Consider the following 22,037-nt stretch of genomic DNA (forward strand, 5'->3'; position numbering starts at 1 on the left):
GTGCGGGGTGCTGTTTCCGAGGGGACACATTTGTGGGACGCACCGGGGGGGGGAACCAAAATGAGGGGGGAACCATTTGTGCGGGGTGCTGTTTCCGTGGGGACGCATTTGCGTGGCGCACCGGGGGGAAACAAAATGAGGGGGGAACCAAGTGTGCGGGTGCAGTTTCCGGGGGGACACATTTGCGGGGCGCACCGGGGGGAACCAAAATGAGGGGGGAACCAAGTGTGTGGGGTTTTGTTTCCGGGGGGACACATTTGCGTGGCGCACCGGGGGGGGGGGAACCAAAATGAGGGGGGAACCAAGTGTGCGGGGTGCTGTTTCCGGGGGGACACATTTGCGTGGCGCACCGGGGGGAACCAAAATGAGGGGGGAACCAAGTGTGCGGGGTTTTGTTTCCGGGGGGACACATTTGCGAGTCGCACGGGGGGGAACCAAAATGAGGGGGGAACCAAGTGTGCCGGGTTCCGTTGCCGGGGGGACACATTTGCGGGGCGCACCATGGGAACCAAAACGAGGGGGGAACCAAGTGTGCGGGGTGCTGTTTCCGTGGGGACACATTTGTGGGGCGCACCGGGGGGGGGGAACCAAAATGAGGGGGGAACCATTTGTGCGGGGTGCTGTTTCCGTGGGGACGCATTTGCGTGGCGCACCGCGGGGAAACAAAATGAGGGGGGAACCAAGTGTGTGGGGTTTTGTTTCCGGGGGGACACATTTGCGTGGCGCACCGGGGGGGGGGAACCAAAATGAGGGGGGAACCAAGTGTGCGGGGTGCTGTTTCCGGGGGGACACATTTGCGTGGCGCACCGGGGGGAACCAAAATGAGGGGGGAACCAAGTGTGCGGGGTTTTGTTTCCGGGGGGACACATTTGCGAGTCGCACCGGGGGGAACCAAAATGAGGGGGGAACCAAGTGTGCCGGGTTCCGTTGCCGGGGGGACACATTTGCGGGGCGCACCAGGGGAACCAAAATGATGGGGGAACCAAGTGTGCGGGGTGCTGTTTCCGTGGGGACGCATTTGCGGGGCGCACTGGGGGGGGGAACCAAAATGAGGGGGGAACCAAGTGTGCGGGGTGTTGTTTCCGTGGGAACGCTTTTGCGGGGCGCACTGGGTAGGGGGAACCAAAATGAGGGGGGAACCAAGTGTGCGGGGTGCTGTTTCCGGGGGGACGCATTTGCGGGGAGCACCTGAGGGGGGGTCCATAGGGTTAGGGTTGGGGGGGTCGGGGGTTAGGGTTGGGGGGTTAGGGTTGGGGGTTACGGTTAGAGGGTTAGGGTTAGATCCGTTAGGGTTGGGGGGTTAGGGTTGGGGGTTTAGGGGGTTGGGGTTTAGGGTTAGAGGGTTAGGGTTAGATCCGTTAGGGTTAGGGGGTTAGGGTTGGGGGTTAGGGGGTTGAGGGGTTAGGATTAGGGGGTTTGGGGGTTAGAGTTAGGGGGTTAGGGTTGGGTGGTTGGGTTTGGGGGGTTGGGGTTGGGGGGTCGGGGGTTAGGGTTGGGGGTTAAGGGGTTGGGGGGTTAGGGTTAGGGGGTTAGGGTTAGATCCGTTAGGGTTAGGGGGCTAGGGTTAGATCCGTTAGGGTTAGGGGGCTAGGGTTGGGGGGTTAGGGGGTTGGGGGGCTAGGGTAAGAGGGTTAGGGTTAGGGGTTTATGTGCCCGGGCACATTTTAGCGCGGCGCCGCCCGGGCACATTTTAGCGCGGCGCCGCCCGGGCACATTTTAGCGCGGCGCCGCCCGGACACATTTTAGCGCGACGCTGCCCGGACAGATTTTAGCGCGGCGCCGCCCGGCCAAATAATAGGGAGGCGCCGCCCGGACACATTTTAGCGCGGCGATGCCCGCACGCATTTTAGCGCAGCACCGCCCGGGCACATTTCTCAGGTAAGTGTAGTGAGCAGCTGAGGTAAAGGAGCTGGGAACAGAGAGGTATTGCACAACTGTATGTTGCATCAGTAGTAGTGAGCGTTGTGCAGAAGGTGGGTATCAGTGCTGGCATGCTAGTGAATGCTGGTTCTCTGTTTTTGCTAGCGATGATGAACCTGTTTGACATAATTCCATTTGAAAAAGTTCCAATTACTGGCCTGGTTGTGTTGTCCTTTCAATATTAAAAGCTGCAGCAAAAGCATGGGGATTGTTGCTTCTAGAAACACCCCAGTTCTCTTGTCTGCTCTCTGCATATTGTTCAGGTAAAGCAGATTTAAAAAACAAGCAAACATAATGAAAACCAGCTGCTGCTGCTCCTGTTCTGTTCCTACTTTCTTGTGCTTTGTCCCTCCCCTTTACAACGTGGTCTGGATTGAATGCTGGGCGGGGCCAAATGGTATATGAACCTCAGGCATGGCATTAGAGAGCTCCTTCTGCCTGGGCTGCTCCTTGGGGTAAGTGCTTTGTTTTTCCTTCAGTCAATTGCAGGGTTCTCTAGGCAGGCTGGAGTTTATAGATTTCTAGAATTTTTAAGTGCTTGGAATTCACTCAATAGAGGGATATTTAGTAGAGGTTGCTGTCTCACTTTTTTTTGTGATGGTGGGATACTTTTCTGTTTTTGAGCTATGTTTTAATCTCTAGATGTATACACCTACTTGTGTAATTTTCCAGAGGACTAAAACCAGCCTCATTTCATGCTGCATATGGCTTGGCAGTGTAGATGCAGCATTACCAAGAGCCTGAGCAGGGTTGTATCAGAGCCTCCTTTTTCCTTTGCAAAGGGTATGTCTGTGATTACCCCTGCCAGGGCTGCTGTGTGTGCATGTCTTTTTGGCATTTGCGGAGCTCAGTTGTTTTTTTTTTTTTGTGTGTGTGTGTGTGTGTGTGTATGTTTTAAGTTTTTATTTTCTTGATGGGCAAATAGTGTGTGTGCTGAGCGTGGTTGGCAGGAGGATGTGGGGAGCTGCTCAGGACCGGTAGGTTTGGTTTCTCGGAGCGTGTGGCAGCCTTCCTGTGTGATGTGACGGATTGTTGGGCGGTAACATTCCAGCTTGTGTGTCTTAGGCAATGTAGCTTGAGTAGTGTGTGTTGTGTGGCCTGGGCAGAGTTTAGAGTGGTGCTGTGAGCGAGGAATCTGAGTTAGACCTGGTGAGCAGCTGAAGTACCGGAGCTGGGAAGAGAGAGGTATTGCAGCAGGTACGCTGTGGCTGTGAGGTGCCTCAGAGTGTGCTTTTCTCTTGTCTCTGCAGGTGCTTTGTGCAGTCGTGAACAGGGAAGGGAAATCCTCACGTCACAAAGCTCTGAGGGAAGGTGAGTGTTGTCAGCCTGGTCATCCCTTATCTGAAGCGAAGGGAAGACGCTCAGGTGTTTCCCTGTGAGGGTTGGAGGTGAGGCTGATTGGGATAGAGGAGCAGTGTGGCAGGTGGGTGCTTGTAAGCACAGTGGTCCTTTTGTCCTTTTGTGTTCCCAGGTGGCGTGCATGATGCTGGCCGCTCCTTTCAAGCTTGGACGTAATTTTCAGGTACAGAGGCAAGTGGCCTGCTGTTTTGAAAGGATAAAACTAAAGATGGGGTCCCTTTTGTTGTTGAGGAATGGGTGCTACTGCTGGCAGTTGAATGTTTATATTCTTCCTGCCTTTCTCCTTTGGTCAGGCTGAAATGCAGTGTGCATTTCACACGTGTTGTCCTTTTAATATTCAAAGCTGCAGCAAAAGCATGGGGATTGTTTCTTCTAGAAACACCCCAGTTCCCTTGTTTGTGCTCTGCATGCTGTTGAGCTAAGGCAGATTTAAAAGAAAATACAGGTAACACAAAAAACAACAAGAACAACAATAAAAAACAACATTGGCTGACTCGCTGTGAATGCAACGATCATTTAATCACTTTATTTTCCCAGGTGGTGTGGATGATACTGGCTGCACTGTTGGAGCTTGGATTCGGAGAGGAACAGGTGAGCACAGTCTTATGGTGCATCAGTAGTAGTCAGCATTGTGGAGAAGGTGAGCAATGGGGCTGGAATCCTAGTGAATGCTGGTACTCTGTTTTTGCAGCTGATGATGAGCCTTCAGTTGACTAAGATGACAATCAGTGCCTGTGCATTTCTTGAGGCGGAGGGACTTTACCATGCAGCAACCTGAGAGCTAAGTTGGGGGGCACCTGGGATTTGCATATCTGGGGTGGCTAATGGGAGCTGGGAGCCAGAGCAGCATGGAGCGTGCTGGCTGAATAGACTTGGTGCCACTGTGAGGGTGTTTCAGGCTGGGTCACGTTCAGGCTGCTTGTGGCTGGGTCACCAGCCTAATAGAAGCAGCGGGATAATTTTGTAGCGTGCGTGCGCCAGGCAGGACAGTTTCCTTCTGTTCGTCTGTCTTGTAGTGTTGCTTCTGCAGTGTCTTTTCTGTGCTTCTCGGGTCTTGATATCCTCCTGGCTTTTTAGATTGGACTGACTAGACAGGCGACTTGGTAGCTGTGCTGAAGGGCCTCAATGCTTGTTTTGTCATCATGACTCTGATCCGAGCACTTCTTGTCTTGCAGTCGCTGCTTGAAGTGCAGATCTGTTTGAGGTCTTGCGATCTCAAACCGAATATGATGCACATCTCTTTCCATCCTCACTCTTGCAGAAGACATCTGGGCCGCATCAGGAGCTCTTGCTTGGGAATTGATTTCCTAAGCGTCTTCTTAGGGGGTTTTCACTCCCCATCCCTCTGGTCTCTTGTCCTGAAGGCAGGCTTTTTAGGCCTCCATCATCCCAGTTCTGGCAGTTGCTTCCAGTCGCGTGTCGTGACATTCGAGTCTCTGGTAGGGTCTGGTGCAGAGCACCTGTTCTGACTTGCTGTTGCTGTAGGGCTTTCTTTTTGGGGGTCACTTTTTCTTGCGCCTAGTGTTGTGTGTTTTGTTTGTAGTGTTTGTGGCGTGCCTGTGTGTGTACGTGTTTGGTCTGGAGCTGTCCTGCCTGGCAGTTAGTGATTAATGTGGCAGTGCATGGGTGTACTAATACATTGTCTGGACTGTGTTGGTGAAGACATCCGGTCTGCCTCTGGGCACTTGCTGAAGGGCATCTAGCACAGTATATGTGTTTGCGAGCAACTTCTCGTTTACCTCTATTTATTTAAAAAATTGTAAAATTTAATTGCAATCCAGTTTGGGACCAGTCATGTATGACACCAGGGGGCTTGTCCGGGAGGGCTTTGGTTCCTGAATTCTTATTTGATCTAGGAGAGGCGCCCCAGCATTTGGTGGCTGCTGTTCAAGTCTGGTCGGGACTAATGGCATCTCGAACCTGAATAAAGGTAAGCTAAGGTTTTGATTTTTTTTTTCAGCTCCCTTGCTGGCTGCAGCACTATATTTTGCCCGTAATTCTGCGTGTGAAGATCTGAATGAAGACAACGGAGTCGTAAGAGTTTAAAGCGTATACTGTTCTGTTGGATGGGTTTTGGTTCAAAAGTTTTTTAGTGTTAGGGCTTGAGGCTTTTTTGAAAGGGTGGTAAGTGCTTGGGTTCCAGTGAGTGCTGGTAAATGTAGTTCTCGAACACTGGGCCTGTGATGGGTCAAGCCAGCTGCCTGGGGAATGCTGGTAGGCGTAGTTTTCCGGCACCGGGCTTCCAGGAGGCCATGTTTGGTGCCCAGAGCATGCCGGGTGGGGGTTGGGGGTAAGGGGGGTTGGGGGGTCAGGGGTTAGGGGGGTTAGGGTTAGAGGGTTAGAGTTGGGGTTAGATCCGTTAGGGTTGGGGGGTTAGGGTTGGGGGGTCGGGGGTTAGGAGGTTAGGGGGTTAGCTGGTTGGGGTTGGGGGGTTAGTGGGTTGGGGGGTTAGGATTAGAGGGTTAGGGTTACATCCGTTAGGGTTAGGGGGTTAGGGTTGGGGGGTCGGGGGTTAGGGTTAGATCCGTTAGGGTTAGGAGGTTAGGGTTGGGGGGTTGGGGGTTAGGGTTGGGGGGTTGGGGGTTAGGGTTAGATCCGTTAGGGTTAGGGGGTTATGGGCCCGGGCACATTTTAGCGCGGCGCCGCCCGGACCCATTTTAGCGCGGCTCAGCGACATTTGCGGGGCGCACCGGGGGGGGGGTCCATGGGGCTAGGGGGGACCCCAACGAGGGGGGGGGGAACCAAAACGAGGGGGGAACCAAGTGTGCGGGGTGCTGTTTCCGAGGGGACACATTTGTGGGACGCACCGGGGGGGGGGAACCAAAATGAGGGGGGAACCATTTGTGCGGGGTGCTGTTTCCGTGGGGACGCATTTGCGTGGCGCACCGGGGGGAAACAAAATGAGGGGGGAACCAAGTGTGCGGGTGCAGTTTCCGGGGGGACACATTTGCGGGGCGCACCGGGGGGAACCAAAATGAGGGGGGAACCAAGTGTGTGGGGTTTTGTTTCCGGGGGGACACATTTGCGTGGCGCACCGGGGGGGGGAACCAAAATGAGGGGGGAACCAAGTGTGCGGGGTGCTGTTTCCGGGGGGACACATTTGCGTGGCGCACCGGGGGGAACCAAAATGAGGGGGGAACCAAGTGTGCGGGGTTTTGTTTCCGGGGGGACACATTTGCGAGTCGCACGGGGGGGAACCAAAATGAGGGGGGAACCAAGTGTGCCGGGTTCCGTTGCCGGGGGGACACATTTGCGGGGCGCACCATGGGAACCAAAACGAGGGGGGAACCAAGTGTGCGGGGTGCTGTTTCCGTGGGGACACATTTGTGGGGCGCACCGGGGGGGGGGAACCAAAATGAGGGGGGAACCATTTGTGCGGGGTGCTGTTTCCGTGGGGACGCATTTGCGTGGCGCACCGCGGGGAAACAAAATGAGGGGGGAACCAAGTGTGTGGGGTTTTGTTTCCGGGGGGACACATTTGCGTGGCGCACCGGGGGGGGGGAACCAAAATGAGGGGGGAACCAAGTGTGCGGGGTGCTGTTTCCGGGGGGACACATTTGCGTGGCGCACCGGGGGGAACCAAAATGAGGGGGGAACCAAGTGTGCGGGGTTTTGTTTCCGGGGGGACACATTTGCGAGTCGCACCGGGGGGAACCAAAATGAGGGGGGAACCAAGTGTGCCGGGTTCCGTTGCCGGGGGGACACATTTGCGGGGCGCACCAGGGGAACCAAAATGATGGGGGAACCAAGTGTGCGGGGTGCTGTTTCCGTGGGGACGCATTTGCGGGGCGCACTGGGGGGGGGAACCAAAATGAGGGGGGAACCAAGTGTGCGGGGTGTTGTTTCCGTGGGAACGCTTTTGCGGGGCGCACTGGGTAGGGGGAACCAAAATGAGGGGGGAACCAAGTGTGCGGGGTGCTGTTTCCGGGGGGACGCATTTGCGGGGAGCACCTGAGGGGGGGTCCATAGGGTTAGGGTTGGGGGGTTAGGGTTGGGGGTTACGGTTAGAGGGTTAGGGTTAGATCCGTTAGGGTTGGGGGGTTAGGGTTGGGGGTTTAGGGGGTTGGGGTTTAGGGTTAGAGGGTTAGGGTTAGATCCGTTAGGGTTAGGGGGTTAGGGTTGGGGGTTAGGGGGTTGAGGGGTTAGGATTAGGGGGTTTGGGGGTTAGAGTTAGGGGGTTAGGGTTGGGTGGTTGGGTTTGGGGGGTTGGGGTTGGGGGGTCGGGGGTTAGGGTTGGGGGTTAAGGGGTTGGGGGGTTAGGGTTAGGGGGTTAGGGTTAGATCCGTTAGGGTTAGGGGGCTAGGGTTAGATCCGTTAGGGTTAGGGGGCTAGGGTTGGGGGGTTAGGGGGTTGGGGGGCTAGGGTAAGAGGGTTAGGGTTAGGGGTTTATGTGCCCGGGCACATTTTAGCGCGGCGCCGCCCGGGCACATTTTAGCGCGGCGCCGCCCGGGCACATTTTAGCGCGGCGCCGCCCGGACACATTTTAGCGCGACGCTGCCCGGACAGATTTTAGCGCGGCGCCGCCCGGCCAAATAATAGGGAGGCGCCGCCCGGACACATTTTAGCGCGGCGATGCCCGCACGCATTTTAGCGCAGCACCGCCCGGGCACATTTCTCAGGTAAGTGTAGTGAGCAGCTGAGGTAAAGGAGCTGGGAACAGAGAGGTATTGCACAACTGTATGTTGCATCAGTAGTAGTGAGCGTTGTGCAGAAGGTGGGTATCAGTGCTGGCATGCTAGTGAATGCTGGTTCTCTGTTTTTGCTAGCGATGATGAACCTGTTTGACATAATTCCATTTGAAAAAGTTCCAATTACTGGCCTGGTCGTGTTGTCCTTTCAATATTAAAAGCTGCAGCAAAAGCATGGGGATTGTTGCTTCTAGAAACACCCCAGTTCTCTTGTCTGCTCTCTGCATATTGTTCAGGTAAAGCAGATTTAAAAAACAAGCAAACATAATGAAAACCAGCTGCTGCTGCTCCTGTTCTGTTCCTACTTTCTTGTGCTTTGTCCCTCCCCTTTACAACGTGGTCTGGATTGAATGCTGGGCGGGGCCAAATGGTATATGAACCTCAGGCATGGCATTAGAGAGCTCCTTCTGCCTGGGCTGCTCCTTGGGGTAAGTGCTTTGTTTTTCCTTCAGTCAATTGCAGGGTTCTCTAGGCAGGCTGGAGTTTATAGATTTCTAGAATTTTTAAGTGCTTGGAATTCACTCAATAGAGGGATATTTAGTAGAGGTTGCTGTCTCACTTTTTTTTGTGATGGTGGGATACTTTTCTGTTTTTGAGCTATGTTTTAATCTCTAGATGTATACACCTACTTGTGTAATTTTCCAGAGGACTAAAACCAGCCTCATTTCATGCTGCATATGGCTTGGCAGTGTAGATGCAGCATTACCAAGAGCCTGAGCAGGGTTGTATCAGAGCCTCCTTTTTCCTTTGCAAAGGGTATGTCTGTGATTACCCCTGCCAGGGCTGCTGTGTGTGCATGTCTTTTTGGCATTTGCGGAGCTCAGTTGTTTTTTTTTTTTTGTGTGTGTGTGTGTGTGTGTATGTTTTAAGTTTTTATTTTCTTGATGGGCAAATAGTGTGTGTGCTGAGCGTGGTTGGCAGGAGGATGTGGGGAGCTGCTCAGGACCGGTAGGTTTGGTTTCTCGGAGCGTGTGGCAGCCTTCCTGTGTGATGTGACGGATTGTTGGGCGGTAACATTCCAGCTTGTGTGTCTTAGGCAATGTAGCTTGAGTAGTGTGTGTTGTGTGGCCTGGGCAGAGTTTAGAGTGGTGCTGTGAGCGAGGAATCTGAGTTAGACCTGGTGAGCAGCTGAAGTACCGGAGCTGGGAAGAGAGAGGTATTGCAGCAGGTACGCTGTGGCTGTGAGGTGCCTCAGAGTGTGCTTTTCTCTTGTCTCTGCAGGTGCTTTGTGCAGTCGTGAACAGGGAAGGGAAATCCTCACGTCACAAAGCTCTGAGGGAAGGTGAGTGTTGTCAGCCTGGTCATCCCTTATCTGAAGCGAAGGGAAGACGCTCAGGTGTTTCCCTGTGAGGGTTGGAGGTGAGGCTGATTGGGATAGAGGAGCAGTGTGGCAGGTGGGTGCTTGTAAGCACAGTGGTCCTTTTGTCCTTTTGTGTTCCCAGGTGGCGTGCATGATGCTGGCCGCTCCTTTCAAGCTTGGACGTAATTTTCAGGTACAGAGGCAAGTGGCCTGCTGTTTTGAAAGGATAAAACTAAAGATGGGGTCCCTTTTGTTGTTGAGGAATGGGTGCTACTGCTGGCAGTTGAATGTTTATATTCTTCCTGCCTTTCTCCTTTGGTCAGGCTGAAATGCAGTGTGCATTTCACACGTGTTGTCCTTTTAATATTCAAAGCTGCAGCAAAAGCATGGGGATTGTTTCTTCTAGAAACACCCCAGTTCCCTTGTTTGTGCTCTGCATGCTGTTGAGCTAAGGCAGATTTAAAAGAAAATACAGGTAACACAAAAAACAACAAGAACAACAATAAAAAACAACATTGGCTGACTCGCTGTGAATGCAACGATCATTTAATCACTTTATTTTCCCAGGTGGTGTGGATGATACTGGCTGCACTGTTGGAGCTTGGATTCGGAGAGGAACAGGTGAGCACAGTCTTATGGTGCATCAGTAGTAGTCAGCATTGTGGAGAAGGTGAGCAATGGGGCTGGAATCCTAGTGAATGCTGGTACTCTGTTTTTGCAGCTGATGATGAGCCTTCAGTTGACTAAGATGACAATCAGTGCCTGTGCATTTCTTGAGGCGGAGGGACTTTACCATGCAGCAACCTGAGAGCTAAGTTGGGGGGCACCTGGGATTTGCATATCTGGGGTGGCTAATGGGAGCTGGGAGCCAGAGCAGCATGGAGCGTGCTGGCTGAATAGACTTGGTGCCACTGTGAGGGTGTTTCAGGCTGGGTCACGTTCAGGCTGCTTGTGGCTGGGTCACCAGCCTAATAGAAGCAGCGGGATAATTTTGTAGCGTGCGTGCGCCAGGCAGGACAGTTTCCTTCTGTTCGTCTGTCTTGTAGTGTTGCTTCTGCAGTGTCTTTTCTGTGCTTCTCGGGTCTTGATATCCTCCTGGCTTTTTAGATTGGACTGACTAGACAGGCGACTTGGTAGCTGTGCTGAAGGGCCTCAATGCTTGTTTTGTCATCATGACTCTGATCCGAGCACTTCTTGTCTTGCAGTCGCTGCTTGAAGTGCAGATCTGTTTGAGGTCTTGCGATCTCAAACCGAATATGATGCACATCTCTTTCCATCCTCACTCTTGCAGAAGACATCTGGGCCGCATCAGGAGCTCTTGCTTGGGAATTGATTTCCTAAGCGTCTTCTTAGGGGGTTTTCACTCCCCATCCCTCTGGTCTCTTGTCCTGAAGGCAGGCTTTTTAGGCCTCCATCATCCCAGTTCTGGCAGTTGCTTCCAGTCGCGTGTCGTGACATTCGAGTCTCTCGTTGGGTCTGGTGCAGAGCACCTGTTCTGACTTGCTGTTGCTGTAGGGCTTTCTTTTTGGGGGTCACTTTTTCTTGCGCCTAGTGTTGTGTGTTTTGTTTGTAGTGTTTGTGGCGTGCCTGTGTGTGTACGTGTTTGGTCTGGAGCTGTCCTGCCTGGCAGTTAGTGATTAATGTGGCAGTGCATGGGTGTACTAATACATTGTCTGGACTGTGTTGGTGAAGACATCCGGTCTGCCTCTGGGCACTTGCTGAAGGGCATCTAGCACAGTATATGTGTTTGCGAGCAACTTCTCGTTTACCTCTATTTATTTAAAAAATTGTAAAATTTAATTGCAATCCGGTTTGGGACCAGTCATGTATGACACCAGGGGGCTTGTCCGGGAGGGCTTTGGTTCCTGAATTCTTATTTGATCTAGGAGAGGCGCCCCAGCATTTGGTGGCTGCTGTTCAAGTCTGGTCGGGACTAATGGCATCTCGAACCTGAATAAAGGTAAGCTAAGGTTTTGATTTTTTTTTTCAGCTCCCTTGCTGGCTGCAGCACTATATTTTGCCCGTAATTCTGCGTGTGAAGATCTGAATGAAGACAACGGAGTCGTAAGAGTTTAAAGCGTATACTGTTCTGTTGGATGGGTTTTGGTTCAAAAGTTTTTTAGTGTTAGGGCTTGAGGCTTTTTTGAAAGGGTGGTAAGTGCTTGGGTTCCAGTGAGTGCTGGTAAATGTAGTTCTCGAACACTGGGCCTGTGATGGGTCAAGCCAGCTGCCTGGGGAATGCTGGTAGGCGTAGTTTTCCGGCACCGGGCGTCCAGGAGGCCATGTTTGGTGCCCAGAGCATGCCGGGTGGGGGTTGGGGGTAAGGGGGGTTGGGGGGTCAGGGGTTAGGGGGGTTAGGGTTAGAGGGTTAGAGTTGGGGTTAGATCCGTTAGGGTTGGGGGGTTAGGGTTGGGGGGTCGGGGGTTAGGGGGTTAGGGGGTTAGCTGGTTGGGGTTGGGGGGTTAGTGGGTTGGGGGGTTAGGATTAGAGGGTTAGGGTTACATCCGTTAGGGTTAGGGGGTTAGGGTTGGGGGGTCGGGGGTTAGGGTTAGATCCGTTAGGGTTAGGAGGTTAGGGTTGGGGGGTTGGGGGTTAGGGTTGGGGGGTTGGGGGTTAGGGTTAGATCCGTTAGGGTTAGGGGGTTATGGGCCCGGGCACATTTTAGCGCGGCGCCGCCCGGACCCATTTTAGCGCGGCTCAGCGACATTTGCGGGGCGCACCGGGGGGGGGGTCCATGGGGCTAGGGGGGACCCCAACGAGGGGGGGGGGGGAACCAAAACGAGGGGGGAACCAAGTGTGCGGGGTGCTGTTTCCGAGGGGACACATTTGTGGGACGCACCGGGGGGGGGGAACCAAAATGAGGGGGGAACCATTTGTGCGGGGTGCTGTTTCCGTGGGGACGCATTTGCGTGGCGCACCGGGGGGAAACAAAATGAGGGGGGAACCAAGTGTGCGGGTGCAGTTTCCGGGGGGACACATTTGCGGGGCGCACCGGGGGGAACCAAAATGAGGGGGGAACCAAGTGTGTGGGGTTTTGTTTCCGGGGGGACACATTTGCGTGGCGCACCGGGGGGGGGGGGGAACCAAAATGAGGGGGGAACCAAGTGTGCGGGGTGCTGTTTCCGGGGGGACACATTTGCGTGGCGCACCGGGGGGAACCAAAATGAGGGGGGAACCAAGTGTGCGGGGTTTAGTTTCCGGGGGGACACATTTGCGAGTCGCACCGGGGGGAACCAAAATGAGGGGGGAACCAAGTGTGCCGGGTTCCGTTGCCGGGGGGACACATTTGCGGGGCGCACCAGGGGAACCAAAACGAGGGGGGAACCAAGTGTGCGGGGTGCTGTTTCCGAGGGGACACATTTGTGGGGCGCACCGGGGGGGGGAACCAAAATGAGGGGGGAACCATTTGTGCGGGGTGCTGTTTCCGTGGGGACGCATTTGCGTGGCGCACCGGGGGGAAACAAAATGAGGGGGGAACCAAGTGTGCGGGTGCAGTTTCCGGGGGGACACATTTGCGGGGCGCACCGGGGGGAACCAAAATGAGGGGGGAACCAAGTGTGTGGGGTTTTGTTTCCGGGGGGACACATTTGCGTGGCGCACCGGGGGGGGGAACCAAAATGAGGGGGGAACCAAGTGTGCGGGGTGCTGTTTCCGGGGGGACACATTTGCGTGGCGCACCGGGGGGGGGAACCAAAATGAGGGGGGAACCAAGTGTGCGGGGTTTTGTTTCCGGGGGGACACATTTGCGAGTCGCACCGGGGGGAACCAAAATGAGGGGGGAACCAAGTGTGCCGGGTTCCGTTGCCGGGGGGACACATTTGCGGGGCGCACCAGGGGAACCAAAATGATGGGGGAACCAAGTGTGCGGGGTGCTGTTTCCGTGGGGACGCATTTGCGGGGCGCACTGGGGGGGGAACCAAAATGAGGGGGGAACCAAGTGTGCGGGGTGTTGTTTCCGTGGGAACGCTTTTGCGGGGCGCACTGGGTAGGGGGAACCAAAATGAGGGGGGAACCAAGTGTGCGGGGTGCTGTTTCCGGGGGGACGCATTTGCGGGGAGCACCTGAGGGGGGGTCCATAGGGTTAGGGTTGGGGGGGTCGGGGGTTAGGGTTGGGGGGTTAGGGTTGGGGGTTACGGTTAGAGGGTTAGGGTTAGATCCGTTAGGGTTGGGGGGTTAGGGTTGGGGGTTTAGGGGGTTGGGGTTTAGGGTTAGAGGGTTAGGGTTAGATCCGTTAGGGTTAGGGGGTTAGGGTTGGGGGTTAGGGGGTTGAGGGGTTAGGATTAGGGGGTTTGGGGGTTAGAGTTAGGGGGTTAGGGTTGGGTGGTTGGGTTTGGGGGGTTGGGGTTGGGGGGTCGGGGGTTAGGGTTGGGGGTTAAGGGGTTGGGGGGTTAGGGTTAGGGGGTTAGGGTTAGATCCGTTAGGGTTAGGGGGCTAGGGTTAGATCCGTTAGGGTTAGGGGGCTAGGGTTGGGGGGTTAGGGGGTTGGGGGGCTAGGGTAAGAGGGTTAGGGTTAGGGGTTTATGTGCCCGGGCACATTTTAGCGCGGCGCCGCCCGGGCACATTTTAGCGCGGCGCCGCCCGGGCACATTTTAGCGCGGCGCCGCCCGGACACATTTTAGCGCGACGCTGCCCGGACAGATTTTAGCGCGGCGCCGCCCGGCCAAATAATAGGGAGGCGCCGCCCGGACACATTTTAGCGCGGCGATGCCCGCACGCATTTTAGCGCAGCACCGCCCGGGCACATTTCTCAGGTAAGTGTAGTGAGCAGCTGAGGTAAAGGAGCTGGGAACAGAGAGGTATTGCACAACTGTATGTTGCATCAGTAGTAGTGAGCGTTGTGCAGAAGGTGGGTATCAGTGCTGGCATGCTAGTGAATGCTGGTTCTCTGTTTTTGCTAGCGATGATGAACCTGTTTGACATAATTCCATTTGAAAAAGTTCCAATTACTGGCCTGGTCGTGTTGTCCTTTCAATATTAAAAGCTGCAGCAAAAGCATGGGGATTGTTGCTTCTAGAAACACCCCAGTTCTCTTGTCTGCTCTCTGCATATTGTTCAGGTAAAGCAGATTTAAAAAACAAGCAAACATAATGAAAACCAGCTGCTGCTGCTCCTGTTCTGTTCCTACTTTCTTGTGCTTTGTCCCTCCCCTTTACAACGTGGTCTGGATTGAATGCTGGGCGGGGCCAAATGGTATATGAACCTCAGGCATGGCATTAGAGAGCTCCTTCTGCCTGGGCTGCTCCTTGGGGTAAGTGCTTTGTTTTTCCTTCAGTCAATTGCAGGGTTCTCTAGGCAGGCTGGAGTTTATAGATTTCTAGAATTTTTAAGTGCTTGGAATTCACTCAATAGAGGGATATTTAGTAGAGGTTGCTGTCTCACTTTTTTTTGTGATGGTGGGATACTTTTCTGTTTTTGAGCTATGTTTTAATCTCTAGATGTATACACCTACTTGTGTAATTTTCCAGAGGACTAAAACCAGCCTCATTTCATGCTGCATATGGCTTGGCAGTGTAGATGCAGCATTACCAAGAGCCTGAGCAGGGTTGTATCAGAGCCTCCTTTTTCCTTTGCAAAGGGTATGTCTGTGATTACCCCTGCCAGGGCTGCTGTGTGTGCATGTCTTTTTGGCATTTGCGGAGCTCAGTTGTTTTTTTTTTTTTGTGTGTGTGTGTGTGTGTGTATGTTTTAAGTTTTTATTTTCTTGATGGGCAAATAGTGTGTGTGCTGAGCGTGGTTGGCAGGAGGATGTGGGGAGCTGCTCAGGACCGGTAGGTTTGGTTTCTCGGAGCGTGTGGCAGCCTTCCTGTGTGATGTGACGGATTGTTGGGCGGTAACATTCCAGCTTGTGTGTCTTAGGCAATGTAGCTTGAGTAGTGTGTGTTGTGTGGCCTGGGCAGAGTTTAGAGTGGTGCTGTGAGCGAGGAATCTGAGTTAGACCTGGTGAGCAGCTGAAGTACCGGAGCTGGGAAGAGAGAGGTATTGCAGCAGGTACGCTGTGGCTGTGAGGTGCCTCAGAGTGTGCTTTTCTCTTGTCTCTGCAGGTGCTTTGTGCAGTCGTGAACAGGGAAGGGAAATCCTCACGTCACAAAGCTCTGAGGGAAGGTGAGTGTTGTCAGCCTGGTCATCCCTTATCTGAAGCGAAGGGAAGACGCTCAGGTGTTTCCCTGTGAGGGTTGGAGGTGAGGCTGATTGGGATAGAGGAGCAGTGTGGCAGGTGGGTGCTTGTAAGCACAGTGGTCCTTTTGTCCTTTTGTGTTCCCAGGTGGCGTGCATGATGCTGGCCGCTCCTTTCAAGCTTGGACGTAATTTTCAGGTACAGAGGCAAGTGGCCTGCTGTTTTGAAAGGATAAAACTAAAGATGGGGTCCCTTTTGTTGTTGAGGAATGGGTGCTACTGCTGGCAGTTGAATGTTTATATTCTTCCTGCCTTTCTCCTTTGGTCAGGCTGAAATGCAGTGTGCATTTCACACGTGTTGTCCTTTTAATATTCAAAGCTGCAGCAAAAGCATGGGGATTGTTTCTTCTAGAAACACCCCAGTTCCCTTGTTTGTGCTCTGCATGCTGTTGAGCTAAGGCAGATTTAAAAGAAAATACAGGTAACACAAAAAACAACAAGAACAACAATAAAAAACAACATTGGCTGACTCGCTGTGAATGCAACGATCATTTAATCACTTTATTTTCCCAGGTGGTGTGGATGATACTGGCTGCACTGTTGGAGCTTGGATTCGGAGAGGAACAGGTGAGCACAGTCTTATGGTGCATCAGTAGTAGTCAGCATTGTGGAGAAGGTGAGCAATGGGGCTGGAATCCTAGTGAATGCTGGTACTCTGTTTTTGCAGCTGATGATGAGCCTTCAGTTGACTAAGATGACAATCAGTGCCTGTGCATTTCTTGAGGCGGAGGGACTTTACCATGCAGCAACCTGAGAGCTAAGTTGGGGGGCACCTGGGATTTGCATATCTGGGGTGGCTAATGGGAGCTGGGAGCCAGAGCAGCATGGAGCGTGCTGGCTGAATAGACTTGGTGCCACTGTGAGGGTGTTTCAGGCTGGGTCACGTTCAGGCTGCTTGTGGCTGGGTCACCAGCCTAATAGAAGCAGCGGGATAATTTTGTAGCGTGCGTGCGCCAGGCAGGACAGTTTCCTTCTGTTCGTCTGTCTTGTAGTGTTGCTTCTGCAGTGTCTTTTCTGTGCTTCTCGGGTCTTGATATCCTCCTGGCTTTTTAGATTGGACTGACTAGACAGGCGACTTGGTAGCTGTGCTGAAGGGCCTCAATGCTTGTTTTGTCATCATGACTCTGATCCGAGCACTTCTTGTCTTGCAGTCGCTGCTTGAAGTGCAGATCTGTTTGAGGTCTTGCGATCTCAAACCGAATATGATGCACATCTCTTTCCATCCTCACTCTTGCAGAAGACATCTGGGCCGCATCAGGAGCTCTTGCTTGGGAATTGATTTCCTAAGCGTCTTCTTAGGGGGTTTTCACTCCCCATCCCTCTGGTCTCTTGTCCTGAAGGCAGGCTTTTTAGGCCTCCATCATCCCAGTTCTGGCAGTTGCTTCCAGTCGCGTGTCGTGACATTCGAGTCTCTGGTAGGGTCTGGTGCAGAGCACCTGTTCTGACTTGCTGTTGCTGTAGGGCTTTCTTTTTGGGGGTCACTTTTTCTTGCGCCTAGTGTTGTGTGTTGTGTTTGTAGTGTTTGTGGCGTGCCTGTGTGTGTACGTGTTTGGTCTGGAGCTGTCCTGCCTGGCAGTTAGTGATTAATGTGGCAGTGCATGGGTGTACTAATACATTGTCTGGACTGTGTTGGTGAAGACATCCGGTCTGCCTCTGGGCACTTGCTGAAGGGCATCTAGCACAGTATATGTGTTTGCGAGCAACTTCTCGTTTACCTCTATTTATTTAAAAAATTGTAAAATTTAATTGCAATCCGGTTTGGGACCAGTCATGTATGACACCAGGGGGCTTGTCCGGGAGGGCTTTGGTTCCTGAATTCTTATTTGATCTAGGAGAGGCGCCCCAGCATTTGGTGGCTGCTGTTCAAGTCTGGTCGGGACTAATGGCATCTCGAACCTGAATAAAGGTAAGCTAAGGTTTTGATTTTTTTTTTCAGCTCCCTTGCTGGCTGCAGCACTATATTTTGCCCGTAATTCTGCGTGTGAAGATCTGAATGAAGACAACGGAGTCGTAAGAGTTTAAAGCGTATACTGTTCTGTTGGATGGGTTTTGGTTCAAAAGTTTTTTAGTGTTAGGGCTTGAGGCTTTTTTGAAAGGGTGGTAAGTGCTTGGGTTCCAGTGAGTGCTGGTAAATGTAGTTCTCGAACACTGGGCCTGTGATGGGTCAAGCCAGCTGCCTGGGGAATGCTGGTAGGCGTAGTTTTCCGGCACCGGGCGTCCAGGAGGCCATGTTTGGTGCCCAGAGCATGCCGGGTGGGGGTTGGGGGTAAGGGGGGTTGGGGGGTCAGGGGTTAGGGGGGTTAGGGTTAGAGGGTTAGAGTTGGGGTTAGATCCGTTAGGGTTGGGGGGTTAGGGTTGGGGGGTCGGGGGTTAGGGGGTTAGGGGGTTAGCTGGTTGGGGTTGGGGGGTTAGTGGGTTGGGGGGTTAGGATTAGAGGGTTAGGGTTACATCCGTTAGGGTTAGGGGGTTAGGGTTGGGGGGTCGGGGGTTAGGGTTAGATCCGTTAGGGTTAGGAGGTTAGGGTTGGGGGGTTGGGGGTTAGGGTTGGGGGGTTGGGGGTTAGGGTTAGATCCGTTAGGGTTAGGGGGTTATGGGCCCGGGCACATTTTAGCGCGGCGCCGCCCGGACCCATTTTAGCGCGGCTCAGCGACATTTGCGGGGCGCACCGGGGGGGGGGTCCATGGGGCTAGGGGGGACCCCAACGAGGGGGGGGGGAACCAAAACGAGGGGGGAACCAAGTGTGCGGGGTGCTGTTTCCGGGGGGACACATTTGCGTGGCGCACCGGGGGGAACCAAAATGAGGGGGGAACCAAGTGTGCGGGGTTTAGTTTCCGGGGGGACACATTTGCGAGTCGCACCGGGGGGAACCAAAATGAGGGGGGAACCAAGTGTGCCGGGTTCCGTTGCCGGGGGGACACATTTGCGGGGCGCACCAGGGGAACCAAAACGAGGGGGGAACCAAGTGTGCGGGGTGCTGTTTCCGAGGGGACACATTTGTGGGGCGCACCGGGGGGGGGAACCAAAATGAGGGGGGAACCATTTGTGCGGGGTGCTGTTTCCGTGGGGACGCATTTGCGTGGCGCACCGGGGGGAAACAAAATGAGGGGGGAACCAAGTGTGCGGGTGCAGTTTCCGGGGGGACACATTTGCGGGGCGCACCGGGGGGAACCAAAATGAGGGGGGAACCAAGTGTGTGGGGTTTTGTTTCCGGGGGGACACATTTGCGTGGCGCACCGGGGGGGGGAACCAAAATGAGGGGGGAACCAAGTGTGCGGGGTGCTGTTTCCGGGGGGACACATTTGCGTGGCGCACCGGGGGGGGGAACCAAAATGAGGGGGGAACCAAGTGTGCGGGGTTTTGTTTCCGGGGGGACACATTTGCGAGTCGCACCGGGGGGAACCAAAATGAGGGGGGAACCAAGTGTGCCGGGTTCCGTTGCCGGGGGGACACATTTGCGGGGCGCACCAGGGGAACCAAAATGATGGGGGAACCAAGTGTGCGGGGTGCTGTTTCCGTGGGGACGCATTTGCGGGGCGCACTGGGGGGGGAACCAAAATGAGGGGGGAACCAAGTGTGCGGGGTGTTGTTTCCGTGGGAACGCTTTTGCGGGGCGCACTGGGTAGGGGGAACCAAAATGAGGGGGGAACCAAGTGTGCGGGGTGCTGTTTCCGGGGGGACGCATTTGCGGGGAGCACCTGAGGGGGGGTCCATAGGGTTAGGGTTGGGGGGGTCGGGGGTTAGGGTTGGGGGGTTAGGGTTGGGGGTTACGGTTAGAGGGTTAGGGTTAGATCCGTTAGGGTTGGGGGGTTAGGGTTGGGGGTTTAGGGGGTTGGGGTTTAGGGTTAGAGGGTTAGGGTTAGATCCGTTAGGGTTAGGGGGTTAGGGTTGGGGGTTAGGGGGTTGAGGGGTTAGGATTAGGGGGTTTGGGGGTTAGAGTTAGGGGGTTAGGGTTGGGTGGTTGGGTTTGGGGGGTTGGGGTTGGGGGGTCGGGGGTTAGGGTTGGGGGTTAAGGGGTTGGGGGGTTAGGGTTAGGGGGTTAGGGTTAGATCCGTTAGGGTTAGGGGGCTAGGGTTAGATCCGTTAGGGTTAGGGGGCTAGGGTTGGGGGGTTAGGGGGTTGGGGGGCTAGGGTAAGAGGGTTAGGGTTAGGGGTTTATGTGCCCGGGCACATTTTAGCGCGGCGCCGCCCGGGCACATTTTAGCGCGGCGCCGCCCGGACACATTTTAGCGCGACGCTGCCCGGACAGATTTTAGCGCGGCGCCGCCCGGCCAAATAATAGGGAGGCGCCGCCCGGACACATTTTAGCGCGGCGATGCCCGCACGCATTTTAGCGCAGCACCGCCCGGGCACATTTCTCAGGTAAGTGTAGTGAGCAGCTGAGGTAAAGGAGCTGGGAACAGAGAGGTATTGCACAACTGTATGTTGCATCAGTAGTAGTGAGCGTTGTGCAGAAGGTGGGTATCAGTGCTGGCATGCTAGTGAATGCTGGTTCTCTGTTTTTGCTAGCGATGATGAACCTGTTTGACATAATTCCATTTGAAAAAGTTCCAATTACTGGCCTGGTCGTGTTGTCCTTTCAATATTAAAAGCTGCAGCAAAAGCATGGGGATTGTTGCTTCTAGAAACACCCCAGTTCTCTTGTCTGCTCTCTGCATATTGTTCAGGTAAAGCAGATTTAAAAAACAAGCAAACATAATGAAAACCAGCTGCTGCTGCTCCTGTTCTGTTCCTACTTTCTTGTGCTTTGTCCCTCCCCTTTACAACGTGGTCTGGATTGAATGCTGGGCGGGGCCAAATGGTATATGAACCTCAGGCATGGCATTAGAGAGCTCCTTCTGCCTGGGCTGCTCCTTGGGGTAAGTGCTTTGTTTTTCCTTCAGTCAATTGCAGGGTTCTCTAGGCAGGCTGGAGTTTATAGATTTCTAGAATTTTTAAGTGCTTGGAATTCACTCAATAGAGGGATATTTAGTAGAGGTTGCTGTCTCACTTTTTTTTGTGATGGTGGGATACTTTTCTGTTTTTGAGCTATGTTTTAATCTCTAGATGTATACACCTACTTGTGTAATTTTCCAGAGGACTAAAACCAGCCTCATTTCATGCTGCATATGGCTTGGCAGTGTAGATGCAGCATTACCAAGAGCCTGAGCAGGGTTGTATCAGAGCCTCCTTTTTCCTTTGCAAAGGGTATGTCTGTGATTACCCCTGCCAGGGCTGCTGTGTGTGCATGTCTTTTTGGCATTTGCGGAGCTCAGTTGTTTTTTTTTTTTTGTGTGTGTGTGTGTGTGTGTATGTTTTAAGTTTTTATTTTCTTGATGGGCAAATAGTGTGTGTGCTGAGCGTGGTTGGCAGGAGGATGTGGGGAGCTGCTCAGGACCGGTAGGTTTGGTTTCTCGGAGCGTGTGGCAGCCTTCCTGTGTGATGTGACGGATTGTTGGGCGGTAACATTCCAGCTTGTGTGTCTTAGGCAATGTAGCTTGAGTAGTGTGTGTTGTGTGGCCTGGGCAGAGTTTAGAGTGGTGCTGTGAGCGAGGAATCTGAGTTAGACCTGGTGAGCAGCTGAAGTACCGGAGCTGGGAAGAGAGAGGTATTGCAGCAGGTACGCTGTGGCTGTGAGGTGCCTCAGAGTGTGCTTTTCTCTTGTCTCTGCAGGTGCTTTGTGCAGTCGTGAACAGGGAAGGGAAATCCTCACGTCACAAAGCTCTGAGGGAAGGTGAGTGTTGTCAGCCTGGTCATCCCTTATCTGAAGCGAAGGGAAGACGCTCAGGTGTTTCCCTGTGAGGGTTGGAGGTGAGGCTGATTGGGATAGAGGAGCAGTGTGGCAGGTGGGTGCTTGTAAGCACAGTGGTCCTTTTGTCCTTTTGTGTTCCCAGGTGGCGTGCATGATGCTGGCCGCTCCTTTCAAGCTTGGACGTAATTTTCAGGTACAGAGGCAAGTGGCCTGCTGTTTTGAAAGGATAAAACTAAAGATGGGGTCCCTTTTGTTGTTGAGGAATGGGTGCTACTGCTGGCAGTTGAATGTTTATATTCTTCCTGCCTTTCTCCTTTGGTCAGGCTGAAATGCAGTGTGCATTTCACACGTGTTGTCCTTTTAATATTCAAAGCTGCAGCAAAAGCATGGGGATTGTTTCTTCTAGAAACACCCCAGTTCCCTTGTTTGTGCTCTGCATGCTGTTGAGCTAAGGCAGATTTAAAAGAAAATACAGGTAACACAAAAAACAACAAGAACAACAATAAAAAACAACATTGGCTGACTCGCTGTGAATGCAACGATCATTTAATCACTTTATTTTCCCAGGTGGTGTGGATGATACTGGCTGCACTGTTGGAGCTTGGATTCGGAGAGGAACAGGTGAGCACAGTCTTATGGTGCATCAGTAGTAGTCAGCATTGTGGAGAAGGTGAGCAATGGGGCTGGAATCCTAGTGAATGCTGGTACTCTGTTTTTGCAGCTGATGATGAGCCTTCAGTTGACTAAGATGACAATCAGTGCCTGTGCATTTCTTGAGGCGGAGGGACTTTACCATGCAGCAACCTGAGAGCTAAGTTGGGGGGCACCTGGGATTTGCATATCTGGGGTGGCTAATGGGAGCTGGGAG

The 22,037-nt window shown here is 53.6% G+C and overlaps 1 long non-coding RNA gene across 2 annotated transcripts in view; it reads left to right on the forward strand.

Annotated features, from left to right (window-relative positions):
• The window catches only part of LOC139998749 (uncharacterized), a 105,392-nt gene that overhangs the window by 76,357 nt on the left and 6,998 nt on the right, over window positions 1–22,037 (forward strand). The window contains exon 1 of one of the 2 annotated variants that reach the window (XR_011803620.1): window positions 19,585–21,263. The exons of the other annotated variant lie outside the window; for it this stretch is intronic. This is a non-coding gene — a long non-coding RNA (uncharacterized lncRNA). Of the gene's footprint in view, window positions 1–19,584; window positions 21,264–22,037 lie in introns of those variants that run through there. 2 annotated transcript variants of the gene reach the window in all.

This window comes from Anas platyrhynchos, chromosome 15 (genome assembly GCF_047663525.1).
Source record: "Anas platyrhynchos isolate ZD024472 breed Pekin duck chromosome 15, IASCAAS_PekinDuck_T2T, whole genome shotgun sequence".
NCBI lineage: Eukaryota > Metazoa > Chordata > Aves > Anseriformes > Anatidae > Anas > Anas platyrhynchos.